This window comes from Macrobrachium nipponense, chromosome 42, assembly GCF_015104395.2.
Source record: "Macrobrachium nipponense isolate FS-2020 chromosome 42, ASM1510439v2, whole genome shotgun sequence".
NCBI classification, from domain to species: Eukaryota; Metazoa; Arthropoda; class Malacostraca; order Decapoda; family Palaemonidae; genus Macrobrachium; species Macrobrachium nipponense.
Genome location: NC_061103.1, coordinates 18,945,786 through 18,960,499, shown reverse-complemented (window position 1 = coordinate 18,960,499; position 14,714 = coordinate 18,945,786).

Here is a 14,714-nt window from a genome sequence, read left to right as displayed (position 1 = left end):
GAATGTCCTCTGTTGTAGGGTTACAAAGGCAAGGAGAATTTCGTTCAGCCCACTTATCTGTATTTTCCTTTTAAATGTGTTTCGTTTTGCATTGTGAATGGTCACTGTATTTCATTTTTTTCATTATTGCCGGTTCTATTTTATACACGTTAATTTGTAAAACTACGTTAAACTTAAGTGTTTACAATTACGCACTACATTTCATTTAGCACCGTTCACAACTACAGAGTTCACTCTATACCGTAAAGATTCTATGAGATATATCTACTGAATATTTCATGTTTTACAAATAACAAAATACACTTCAGTACAATGTATACAACACAATGTACACATATACCAAACTGCCAGTACGTATATTCTCAACCAATTCTCCCTCGTGTACCAACGAGCAAACTAAATCTACACGATAAATTGTAATGCATCTGACACTGATCATAAGATTACATATGAAAGGGTGCGAGAATTATAGAGAATCATTCTATCGCCATTTTCACACGTCAATCTCTCCTAACGCAAAGGTCAGAAAGCTACATTTTTAGAAAGATATCCATCAGCCTTTCGTGAAATGTGATATTATTGTCTCGAAAAAGAGATTGAATTGTGATGTACCACTGGGTACCAGTATAAACCCTCGTCCCAATATATACATGATAAGAAAAATAATACGATACTATGTATTATTAAATAAAAATGTAAAAACGTTCATACGGAAAGAGTTTTAAGACCATTAAACCCCAAAGCTTCACATAACAGAAAGCACAAACCTTATAAAACTGAACTACGGATAAGGGAGGCTAACAAATAAATAAGAATAAAACCGCTAAGAAATAAGAAGTTATTATAGCATCTCTTAAAATATTACGATGATATTAGCACCACAAACGCTACACTGCAAGAAAGGTCGTCTCATAGTTTTAGATAACTGCTGAGGGCTGAGAACCTGTCCCTGTGGCACCTCTAAGAATATGGACCCCAGCGCTCTGCAAAACGAGTACCACGCACTGCCCCCAGGTGAAGGCCCCAGGGGCTACAGCGCTTCTTTGTTGGCATATCATTTGTGAAATCTGGCCAAACAGGATATCTCTTGACAAGGCTCTAGGTCGTACCTGTCATCTGGGAGAAGAAATATTTCGCCATTTCGAGCAATTTTCTTTGAAAAATGGAAATCCCGGGAGACTTCATATCCAGACAGGATAACAATATTCGAGTCATGTTATTAGCCTACGAGAGGAGGGAAGAGAGTGGCGTTAATGCCATTACCGCTATAAATACAGGAAACGTTACGAACAATACCTAATTTATTTTCCTGGGGACTTTTGATGATGCACCATGTGTCGTGGAAAGGGACGCTTGGAAACGAAGGTATTACAAAGTATCATAATGATTTTTTAGATCAGAAGAATAGCGTTCCTTAAGCGTGACGAATTATACAATGGGAGTATGCTAGTCTAATCAGATTCAATCAACTACAATAAAATTATTACCAGGTAATTCTATACTAAAAAAGACTCATTACAGAGAACAACCTACGCAAGGGGCCAAACAAACAGCAAGTGACCCAATGACATCTCACCAACCCGTCCGTCCGTTCATCAGCGAACAAAAAACGAAATCCGGAGCCAGGGGCTAGTGTTTGTTTACTCTGCACCGTCATCTTTCGCTCCCGTCGACAATCAACAGCTTGTTGATTCTTCAACACCAGTTTATGAGGTGGCAGAGATTTGCAACGTCGGCTTCCATCTCCTAAGTATGTGTCTTTCTTTGGCCCTCACTTAACCCATCGAAGAGATGATGGATTCGAGTTTGGCAAACGGCGCTAAATTGACTCTCGACATCTAACACCAACCTCATCATTTTTCTTCCATTACTGGATTCGTTTTCATGAACTTGCTCGCTCGTGAATTTCGTCTTCCACGGTTCTATGGGACATCCATCACTCGACAGTGGTTATAGTTTGATTGTTTATTTATTTATCTATCTATTTATTTATTATCACATATTTTCCATGTTATGTCCTTCACTTAATGTTCCGTTAAACGGTCGCAAATATTAAAAAGTATCCTCTTAGACTTTATTCATTCAATTCCTGTGTGCAATTCAATATTCACAAAGGTCGGTAAGTTTTTATGCCATGGCTTCAACAAAAGGAAAATCAGCCTCTTTATAATAATACCTTACCTTACTAACGATACATCAACGAAGAATACACGTATTAGTTAAGGTCAAAAGTAATCCTTGGGGGAAGAAAGGCATGGCAGAGGGGAAAAAAATAATGAATAAGAAATAAGGTCAACGAAAATGAGCTTTCATTTTTGGCAAAAAAGAAAAACAATATCATAATCGGAGATGACTAATTTCTTTCGACTAAACGAAGATAAAATGAGGTAAAGTTGAGTTTCTCTCCACCACACTCAATATATATATATATATATATATATATATATATATATATATATCTATATATATTTATAATATAATATACATATTAATTTATTATTATATATATTATTAACGCCTTTGTGGACTCGGTCACATATTGCTAATATTTTGACATGCATATATGCATTCAGAAGTGACAGCCTCCATTGAATATGCATATTACTCTCACTAACACTGATAAGTTCTAAACCGGGCGCCGCATATTATTCGTCTTCATACAAAGAGCCGCCTACGGCAGGTCACATGGTAGTCTCTCTCTCTTCTCTCTCCTCTCTCTCTCTCTCTCTCTCCTCTCTCTCTCTCGAACGGCGAAAAGGTTCAAATCACCAACCCAATCAATTTGAGGACACCATGATATCCTCCTAACGTGAAATAAGATATAATAGGCTTTACATTCCCCTAGACACTCTTAAGAAATTTCGAACTCTGTCTACCTCTGCTTCCTGAAACACATAAAGTGTTTCCATGTATGAAACATGTTAATTTCGATTGGCAGGGACGAGTCCAAAGGTCAACACTTGGCTCTTATCACCTTTAACACCTTAATCCACTTCGAATTTGTCAGGACGGTCATCATCATCATGAATGGGCCGGCAGTACCTGGGAAGATTCTAATAATAATTTGGGAATGGTGATATTATTTAATTTTCATTTCCCTTTATTTATCATGAGAATAAGGTATATATAACCTTAACTCATCCAGGGAGATAACGGAATTGTCACAGGTCAGAAAACAAAGCAAACACTTCATGTTCCAAAGACCTGGAAATTGCAAACACTTCATGCTCCAAAGACCTGGAAATTACAAACACTTCATGCTCCAAAGACCTGGAAATTGCAAACACTTCATGCTCCAAAGACCTGGAAATTAAGTCCATTTATGACAACCCGGTAGTACAGGATTCTGGAAACATCCGAAAATCGTTGTCTTATTCAATGAATGATTCTACTTACCGGAAAGTACAGAAAATCTGTTACATAATACAAGATTTTCGTGCTTGTGCTAGTCGAGAAATGCGTTGGCAAAACTGAATCATGATAAGTATTTTACAACATTAACCAAGGAACACACTAAAAGCTTTGTTTCATAAGAGTACATCTCGGTGTCAGTCACATTTTCAACCTCTCTCTCTCTCTCTCTCTCTCTCTCTCTCTCTCTCTCTCTCTCTCTCTCTCTCTCTCCTCAACCTTACAGCGCTTTTCCATCTCTCTTCAGGTAATGTTTTAAAAAGATGACTTAAGTTTCACAATCAGTAAAAACTAATGGCTATAATTTCGTTCAATATCAGTTTCTGTTCTTTTCTCAAGAAAGATCATCGTGAAACGCTAAAAGGGAAGTAATCCTCCAGCTAAAATAATGGTCGTGAAACTTTAGCGAGACGGACAAGTCTTTTAAAGAAAGTAAAGCAAAATGACGCGTGAAGAATGCGGTGTCTCGAGTAATAAACCGTGAATCGTATGAAGGATTTATCTACTCGGTCAAGTCTCGACTTCACGATTTTCTAACTATCGCAGCATCAGAGAGACCAAGACGTTTCTTATACTGTCATAACATGAATTCCAAAAATATTTCTCGCAATCAGAGCACGAATAATCAAAGATGAACCACAGAACTTCTTTTTTCTTTCTAAAGGAATTATAAGATAAAAAAAATAGACTGAAAGCCCTGGACATAAATACATAAATATCACGATCCGAGCACCTATATTCCCAGATCGCCAACGGAGGAAAACCCTTCTCTCTCAAGGAAAACGGAGAGAAAAAGAAGAAGTGCAAGCATATGGGGAGCACACCTTACATACTACTACAACCCCATCTCCTTATCGCACCACCCAGCAACACCGCTTCGGAAGAGAAGAAGAAATAGAAGAAGAGAAGAACCGGTTCTGAACGACACCTCTCAAGACAAGGTTGGCATTATTGTTCGTGAGTAAGAACTGTTTGTCATGAACATAAATTAGATGCTTGGGTTCCTTTTAACATGGATCTAAGAGCTTTTTCGTCCCTAAGGTAAACAGGGCTATAATTTCTTCCATTTCGCCTTTTATGGACTGCGAGTTGGTCGCTGTCGTGGTGTGGGACGTCATAATTTCCATTGTTTACTAAAACGACACCCCGACCTTGGGAAATGCTCATTTTCTCTGGTGTTCCTGAGAACTAATATATTTTTTTAATTATTATTATTAAAACAAGGAAATATACCGCGAAAATATTATATAAGTAACTCCGGTCATTGTTCAACTGATTAGGAGAAAATGCCCCTATCACTTAATTCCAAATTTGGTAATAGTTTTATACAAAACCTCACTGAAGGTTTTATATATATATATATATAATATATATATATATATATATATATATATAGATATATATATTATATATACTTTAAACTGAAATACCAGAGCCCTCGCGACTGAGCTTAACAAAATCAGTGCGCCTACTTGAATTTATCCTCAATATTGCTTCCATTACATTTTTTTTTAATTCGCCTTAGTGATCATAGAGCGCCTGGTCTTAACCTTTCTCCACCCATCTCTCCAAAAGTATTGAATGACGTCCGATTTCTTTTCATAGTCTAGATAATCACTCAAAAACAGTTCATTTTCTATCTTTGCAAAAACATAGTCATAAAGTCGGACCAATCACGTTATAAAATAACAATTGTCCGATACGATTTCATATATGCTAGGAAAGGTGTGTGCACTTGAGAGAGAGAGAGAGAGAGAGAGAGAGAGAGAGAGAGAGAGAGAGAGAGAATGTTAAAATTAATATGAAATACATCCTTCAGGGTACTTTGCTACTTTACTAGAAAATGATATCTTGGAACCAGCAAGTATCAAAATCAAATTAGTCTTGTACAAGATTAATCATAATGCTTGTAAAAACCAAGGCGACATCATTTTTCTTAATGTCTTCAAATTGATGTTTTTTTCTTAGATTTAACAGTTCCAAATGACACAACCGCACTCACAAAAAACTACGGTTACACGGGGAAAAGTAATGCAAAAGGAGTTTGATTTCCCCAAGGCCTTGGATTTCCCGAACACTAAAAAAGATTATTTCTGCATAATAACGACGCAATATTAATTAGGACTAATCGGTACGTATCTTGAAGGCGCCATACCGTGGTCAAAAACTGTGACCACACATAAGGTGTTTTATATATATACTGATCAGTAATGTTGGAATTGTTCATTTTTAGTTCTCTGTAACAGAAAACGATTGAGATGTTTTATTTGTCTGTCCGTCCGCAGTTTTCTGTCCGCCCTCAGATTTTCAAAACTACTGAGGCTAGAGGGCTGCAAATTGGTATGTTGATCATCCAACCTACAATCATCAAACATACCAAAATGCAGCCCTTTAGCCTCAGTACCTTTTTTAAAGGTTATAGTTAACCCTGATCGTTGGTCTGGCACCGCTATGTGGCCAACAACACAGGCCACAAACGGACCACGGCTGAAAGTTTCATGGGATGAGGCTGGGAGTTTCATACAGCATTGTACGCTGTACAGAAAACTCGACTGCGCCGAAGTTTTAATATTAAAGCGTTTAGAATTTTAATCTCCGAGGTCTAAGCTTTCATATTTTGTACTGTCAGGATACTAATTGCACACAAAACTAGTTTGCATATGTAAGTAATTAATGAAAAACTTTAACGTAAAACAGAAATGACACTTGTTTTTGTCATAGAATTTTGCATTATCAGACGAAGTCTTCATTACAAAATCGGAAATCTTAGGTATATTTGAACTTCAACCATACGCTCCCAATTCATCACAAAATTACATTTTGACAAATGTGATATTGTAGTTAATGTCAATAAAATGTAGGTACATACTAGGCAAACCTTATGAAGCGTAATCAATTACTTTGCCATCAAGGCCAAAACTTATTAGAAAACTCTTGAATGTAAAGCAAACTTACATGTGAAATCGTTCAACCAAATTCCTTCTCATTAAACAGCCATTTCATAGTCACACTCCGCTGCAGTCTCTCTCGGTTTTTCTTCTAAAGTCTCTCGGTTTTTCTCGGCAGTGCGTCTTGGCTCAGATAACTTGAAACCATCTGCAGCTAATCTTGTGTCGACACCATTCGTTGGCTGTGTTATGCATACAGCAAATCTTTTAAATACTCTGGACATCCAGTCGTAATAGTTTGACGAGTTATAAAACACACTGTAAATATTATCCTAGCTTTGACAGGCAGCCTGTACAAGTATAACTATATACAGGGTTAATCCTAGCTCGAGGCGCAGCACCCTTTATTAATCTTGCTGATATATTAGCATGTTTTGCAGCTTCCTACACTGCATCTTTAATAAATTATACTAGACAAGGGTCGCAGTAATGTACTTTATCAATAAACACTTCATCAAAAGTTTCTTAATAGAGCAGTTGTGTAGATATTTTGTAACAAAACGGAGAAATATGATTGGGTGACATCCAAAAAAGCATGACCTTCACCCCGTGACATTGTAGAGTACGTTTGACAAACCAGTCGTATAAATACAAAATACCATTGGGCCAAACACACTTCCTTTTGTTTTTGTTTGTTTGTATGGTGCTTTTACGTTCCATGGAACCAGTGGTTATTCAGCAACGGGACCAACGGCTTTACGTGACTTCCGAACCACGTCGAGAGTGAACTTCTATCACCAGAAATACACATCTCTCGCTCCTCAATGGAATGGCAGAGAATCTAACCCGCAACCACCGAGGTGGGACGCTAACACCATACCAACCACGCCACTGAGGTGACTCACTTCCTTTTGAAGTTCATCAAAAAGTGTCCATAGAGGAATATAAATTTCCAATCTGTACAAAGTACTTTCTGTTAAACAAGTAGCATTAATATTCTCAAGAATGTCATCAGTACCTAAAATGGACAATGCATAATAGAAGTAGATCCTGCAAGGCTGTAATCCTAAGCCATTCTAAGATCAAGTAAAACAAGGAGACCAAAATTGCCACCATCCCTGTTTCCAATAAATTATTCAAATACAGAAGTCTCCGGAGTAAATAATTGTCCATTTGCTGACTGCCTATCTAGTAAAACCTTAACCTTTTCAAAATGAATAACTGGCTCAGGAATGACATATTCTAATATTTTGGACGTAAATGATAGATTAAAAACATGTACTACGTACAAACTTAAGTTCTGGTAATCTAGCGATCCTTTCAAAATTGGTTTAACAACAGATAATTCTTTAAAAAAAATTTCCACTTAGAATGACAAGAATGTATAAATTATAACATTATGTTGGAAAGGCATGAAAAATGTTCTGCTTTTCTGCCCAACATATCCAGACACTGGCATCGGAACAATCGAGCAGTTCGTTTTCTTTATCTTTTAATAATCCAAATACCATAACCATCAATTGTTACTAAAAATAAGTTCAAGAAAACTACTAGCCAATTCTTGATCACTTAAAACAATATTCAGAACTCTGTTGCCACTTCTCGGATTTCCTTCTTATCAAATAATTGTATTGGTTCTTTATTATTCTCTAGCCTTATAAAATAATTTTAGTTTTTAACGTTTGACACATTCCCTTCAGGATTTTTTCCTTCTTTAGTTCCAAAGTCTTTATGTTGACCCAAGGTGATTTCTCCTTGTTACACATTTTTCCGCTGATGGCCACATGTTATCACGTGAATTCTCTTTTATTCTCCACATTTTAACATTCGTCAGACTTTCAACACAATCAGCAATCAATGATGCTAATTTATCATAAGTACACTTTTCAAACTGAGACTTTAAACTGATTGCAATATTGTTAAAAAGCAACAGCCTGGATGCACCGATTGCCTAATCTGAATGCACCACCTGCCTAGTTTGGACCATGTACGGAAACGAATGCCCCACTTTTGGAGAAAATATCAATCCCCGAATTAGTTCATACAATAAAATAACTAAAATACAACAAGAAACTGAAGAAGCCAGGTAACGTGACTGGGATAAGAGGAAATGTGTGTCTTATGGCTGTGCATTCCAAACTTCAGGTAAGGAGGACTAAGCTGTATGTAATGTTAAGATACTGAAAGAGGGTGCCCCCTTGCCAGCTATGACCCCGTGGGATGGGGGGGGAGGGGGCAGTGGGCACCCCTCCCACCTTTGCAGAGGGTGTTAGAATACGTCCTAGTATTTTACTTTGTGACTTACAGTGTTGTAGGTCAGGCCAGAACCTACGTCTCTTCATTGATATCTCGTGTTGTAGACAATTCCTGTAGGTTTAAGATGCCCCACAGAGCTTTAGAAGTGTTCCTGTATTCCAGTTTGAAGTGTGAACGACAAGTGATTATACATCTCAAAACTTGTGAATCAAAGAGATTATGAATTTTTGATTTGACAAATGGTTCTTGCCGAATATAATATATCTTAATGAATTCCAGGGTCACACCACTCGTCAAAGCAACATGGGAATCGGTGTATTATAAATCCAAGCAATTATCAGACTTATGCATGACCTCATTTCTAATTTCCTCTAAGCCAGATCAGTTCCATGACTCTTATAGTAAGCACTGAAACTGCCAACATGTACATAAGAGGATTTTTTAACACCTATCTGTACCTTACCAATGGTGATGATAAGATAAAAATACAATTATTATTTAAGACGGGACAGCGTTAGCTGGACCACAAAGCTGTTAAAGCAGCCATAAACCTTTACAAAATGAAACCCAAGGCACCTTCATTCATAACAGGTCCTACGGGAATCTGGGCACTGATTCCTTACATACTCTGCCACCCCCCTTGACCCAGAAATGACAATACGCTATGGCAATTTTTCGTTGAAGTCTTGAATGAGTAGTATGGATACCTGGCTAATTTGACGGGCAAACATTTTAGTACATAATGCTATATATTCCACATGGAGACAAATGTAAGGATATCAGTATTACGGTAAGTCACATTACGCTGGTGAGGTCTGGCATACACAAGATTTTGCTATAAATATCTGCAGCCAGTATGAGAGGGACAATCAATATGAATCCTGTATCACACTTAAAAACTCACCAATAATGTTACCAATAATACGAACAGAAATGCGATAAAGAGTGATATTCAGAATCCAAGAAAAAAATGGATAGTCACTTCAACTGAAGGAAGGATAGTATATTGATGGTTTCGAAAAAGAAAAGATAAGAATAAATCAGTCTCTTGATAAAACACCTTCCTTCTGAACCTGACCAATACACTCAGACAGAAGCACACACACACACACACACACACACATACTGGAGAAACAATGGTTTGCAACACCTAAATCATGAGGTCACTGCTACAACCAGAGAGAGCATATGCAAGATGAAAGTTTCAAAGGAACTTCGATAGAAATGCTGGAACATGTGAATATAATTTTCATATTATTTAAATGACAAATCCGAGACAAGTGTCAAGAGCCATTCTTTGAAGAATCATAAAGGCTGACAGTCTCCGAAGGCCGGATTTCATTTTGGTAGGCAGAACAAAAAATAAATTCTCTCTCTCTCTCTCTCTCTCTCTCTCTCTCTCTCTCTCTCTTTATTATATATATATATATATATATATATATATATATATATATATATATATATATATATATACATATATAATATTATATATATATATATATATATATATATATATATATATATATATTATATATATATATATAATACTTGAAATTATGGCTACTTAAAGTTTAATGTGAGTTCAACCTTCTCGTAACATAAAGGTTAATTAAAATCTAAAGCATCTGCTTTGACATCCGTGCATGCGTCCCCAAAGAAGCACCCAATTAAGCTAAAGTGTCGTGCAGACAAAAGCCATTATATACACACGACATTGCTCTCTTTGCCCTTGCTTAAGGTAGTGGCGATTAGCCATTACTGTCTCTTGATGTGCACGTCTGCTTGCTTCGCCTGGTTTTTATTGCCCATTGTTCTCTGAATCCCTGAGTGACATCTTAAATTTCTTTCAAGTAATTCATTTAATTACGCGACCAAGTGATATTCCTGGAATGTGCATAACACTTTTCATCAAAACACAATGTAATTCTCTATCTCTTTATAAACAGGCAATTTCATCATGCTTTAGACAACATCAGTTGAACAGAAAATCAATGAAGCATAACCTCACTGAAAACATACCCCAATAAGTCCTAAGATCTTCGTGATCAAAACATAAATTCCAGACGTTGCAATATACCTGGTCCAGTATTTGATCTTCTCTTGACTATTTCAGATCACAATAAATCTTTTTATAGCTCTTTTCGCTGAAGTACACAGGTGTGAAATGGCTCTCAATGACAAAATATACCTGATATAAAGGCTGAATATTATCTAAATTGTTTCCCTTATACGTCCTTCGTGAGGCGGGCTAAAACTTTCTTAATTGGTCTCACTTCTATTCTCATAATATTCGTTTTTTTTATATATATAACTTCAACTTGGTAAAGGTACATTGGGATGTCCAATCTACATTAGCTTTCTCTTTTGAAAAAAGCTACTGATTGACCTGTAAACAATATGAAAACTTATATCAAATAAAGGCCAGAAGTCATTCCAGATCGTAGCTTTTAACCACGGTTCTCTCTCTCTCTCTCTCTCTCTCTCTCTCTCTCTCTCTCTCTCTCTCTCTCTCTCTCTCTCGTGGGATATGTGTAACACTTTCCATCATCACAAAATGAAATTCTCAATGAGATAATTTTCCAAAGCAGCTGTGGCATTAAACCCAAGAGCTGTAGAATAAAACGAAGAATCGTGAAGATCACCTTATATATATATATATATATATATATATATATATATATATATATATATATATATATATATATATATATATATATATATATATATATATATATATATATATATATATATATATATATATATATATATATATATATATATATATATATATATAAGAGCAAAACAGCATCTAATCATGGTTGAGACCACATCAGTAGAAGAGAAAATCAATGTAGCATAACCACACTGAAAACAAACCCGAGTAAGTAGTAGCATCTTCATGAATAGAATATAAATTCGAAATATATATTCCGAATGGACGTAGCAATAAACCTGGCCCAATATTTAATATTCTCTTGAACATTTCAGATCACAATCAAACTTTTTATAGCGCTTTTTCGCTGCAGTGCAGAAGTGTGAGATGGCTCTTAATGACAAAATATACCTGATACAAAGGTTGAATGTTAATTAAATCTGTTTCCCTTTTATGTCCTTCGTGAGGCGGAGCTGACACTTTCTTAAGTGGTACTTCTCAGTCTTTTTCTTATAAAATTGTATTTTTTTTTTTCGATTATTACCTTCGTAAAGGTATTGGGATGTCCACTTCATTATCTTCTTCTTAAGAAAAATAATCCAATGGTTACTATTAATGGAAAAATATATCCATGAAAAGATCAGATATAATTCCTGTTCGCAACTTTACAGTTGTAAAATGCATTCTCTCTCTCTCTCTCTCTCTCTCTCTCTCTCTCTCTCTCTCTCTCTCTCTCTCATACACACACACACACACACACATACATATATATATACATAGCATCCCCGTCCTACACTTAATACTTCCATAGACAAACAAGACACCAGTACTTTTGATAACCATCTTCTATTCATTATTTCAATATTATTCTATTAGATATTATTCGATGTTCTTTGATTCCTAGAATAATTTTTTTCAATCTTTCAAAAACTTTATTTGCCCACATGCTCAACTGATATTCGTGGAACATATGTAACACTTTTCATCAACATAAAGTGTAATACTCAAAAACCAAAACTCTCAATGGTTATAAAATACTTTAGAGGACAGTAAAGATCTATTTATAAACAGGCAAATTCATAATGCTTGAGACCACAATAGTTGAACAGAAAATCATTGTAAAATGCCTTAAGTGAAAAGGTATCCCCGTAAGTACTTGTATCTTCATGAATAGAATATAAATTCCAAATATATATTCTGAACGAACGCTGCAATAAAACTGACCCAGTATGTGATCCTTTCTTATATCCCAGATCACAATAAAACTTTTTACACCTATTTTCGCTGCAGTGCAGAAGTGCGACATGGCTCTTGATGACAAAATATACCTGATACAAAGGTTGAATATTAACTAAATCTGTTTCCCTTTTAAGTCCTCCGTGGGCCGGAGTTAGCACTTTCTTAAGAGTTACGTTTCACTCGTTTTTTTTTTTTATAATATTCGTTTTTTATTCTTTGTGTTTCTTTTTAACTTCGCCTTGTAAAGGTACTGGGATGTCCACTTCATTAGCTTTCTCTTTTGGGAAAATCAACTGTTTAATGGTACGGAATAGTGAAACTTATATCAGCGAAATGTTCTCTCTCTCTCTCTCTCTCTCTTTGTTATTCAGAGGATATGTTCACAACAGATATTTAGGAAAAAGCATTACAATTGAAGAGCACGAACGTGGCATTCCCATCCTGCATTAACAACACCTTGCTCAACACAGACGAGAATGTTGAACTTGATTATCTTCTTCTAATCATTATCTGAAACTTGTATTCGATTTCGATGTCCCTACTGTGCATTTTAGGGCCGTGTCTAACTGATTTTCGTCGATAACATCTTACCAAACCATAGAATATGGATCGTATTTTGAAAGAGCTATCTGAAGCCAAAATGTACTTGGAAAAAATATGCATCGATGTCTAATGTTGACAATTACGGGACTCATCAGAGTAAATCAAAGAAATCTAAAGGGAAACTTAGCTAAATCTAGCATGCTATTAGATAGAAGCTAGCAAAACGTCATTACTGAAGGTCCTCTCACTCACTGATATTGTAGTATATATGACGTACTTTACAGGACATCCCACCCATTTACTTTATGATTGAAGACTCGGATGTTGGTGGTAGTAGTAATAGCAGTAATTCTTATACTGTTTCACACATTCAAACACCTACCCTACATTCTCTCTCTCTCTCTCATCTTTTCGATGAGTCATGTCTCTAAATAGAGTACGATAGGATAATGGGCATCAAATGAGAATATCAATCGTGTAATACAGTTCCATGGCGCAAAACACGTTTCCTTTAACTTGAAATATGCACCAAGTCTTACACACTCTGTGAAAACCATTGTTACCATGGACTTTCTGTTGCTTCATATTGTCTCTAAAGTTTCGGTTCACGTATGCATGATTAGTCCGGCTAAATGAATGTAACATAACGCAAGTGTGCTATCCTTACCTTCCTTAATGCATGATCAGTCCCATGATAAATCCACAGTGCTTGGCATAGTATACTATTCCTCCTACATTATTTATTCGTGTGCCTGTGTTGGTTTTATTGTTTCTATACGCTTCGTTCATTTACTTCAAACTGACACTAATGTTTGTTGTAGGGTTGTTGGGTGGTTATCAGTGAGTCTATATATTCTGGCTTTATCTTATTATTTATTTTTCTATTTAGCATATGACACATACGATTCTTTCCTTTGTTACATATTGCAAGAACGGTCAACACGAAAGCAGTCTTGCAGCCACAAGGACAATTTGCTAGGCTTGCCATAGGTGAAGCAGCAGTCAGGTATAACCTGGCTTTGACCTATGAATGGTTAGCTGCCCTCGTCCTGTCGTCGTCGTAGTTTACTGTCTGATGTCATAGTTTACGTCACAACTAGCCTTTCTCTGGGTGCTTACTAAGTTTAGCCAAGTTTCCCTCTCAATTTCTTTGGTTAACTCTGATAAGTGCTTTAATTATCCACATTAGACATCGCTGCATATGTTTGCCATTTAGGCTGTGGCTTCAAATAGCTATTTCCAAAATATGACCCATATCCAATACTTTGGGAAGATTTTATCAATGAAGTTCTATTAGACACGGCCCTGGAATCCACAGTATTCATTCCTATATTACACATACTAGTTATAAACGTCATCGTTTCTAATTTTTTCTAAACTGTTTAAAGTTTACCATTGGAAACAGGCAGGCTAAAGGCAACTGTAGGTATATCAACACAAGGCATGATCCGACCTCCAGCTTACTCGTGGCGTGTGCTAATATCTACGGTCATATAGATCGTTGTTTCACCAACAAAATTAAAATAAATGCGCTACATTTTATTAGAAATAATTGTTCTGTACTGTTAAAATTGCACATTACTTATTTTTTACATCTTCATTCTAATAAATAAAAAAAATAAGTATCTTATCCTAAAATTCCTGTACCTTTAAATCAAGGCGAAACATCTTTTTCAGACCTTTTCAGGCTATCCATAGACCTTTCCTAACCCCCCACCAAGAAT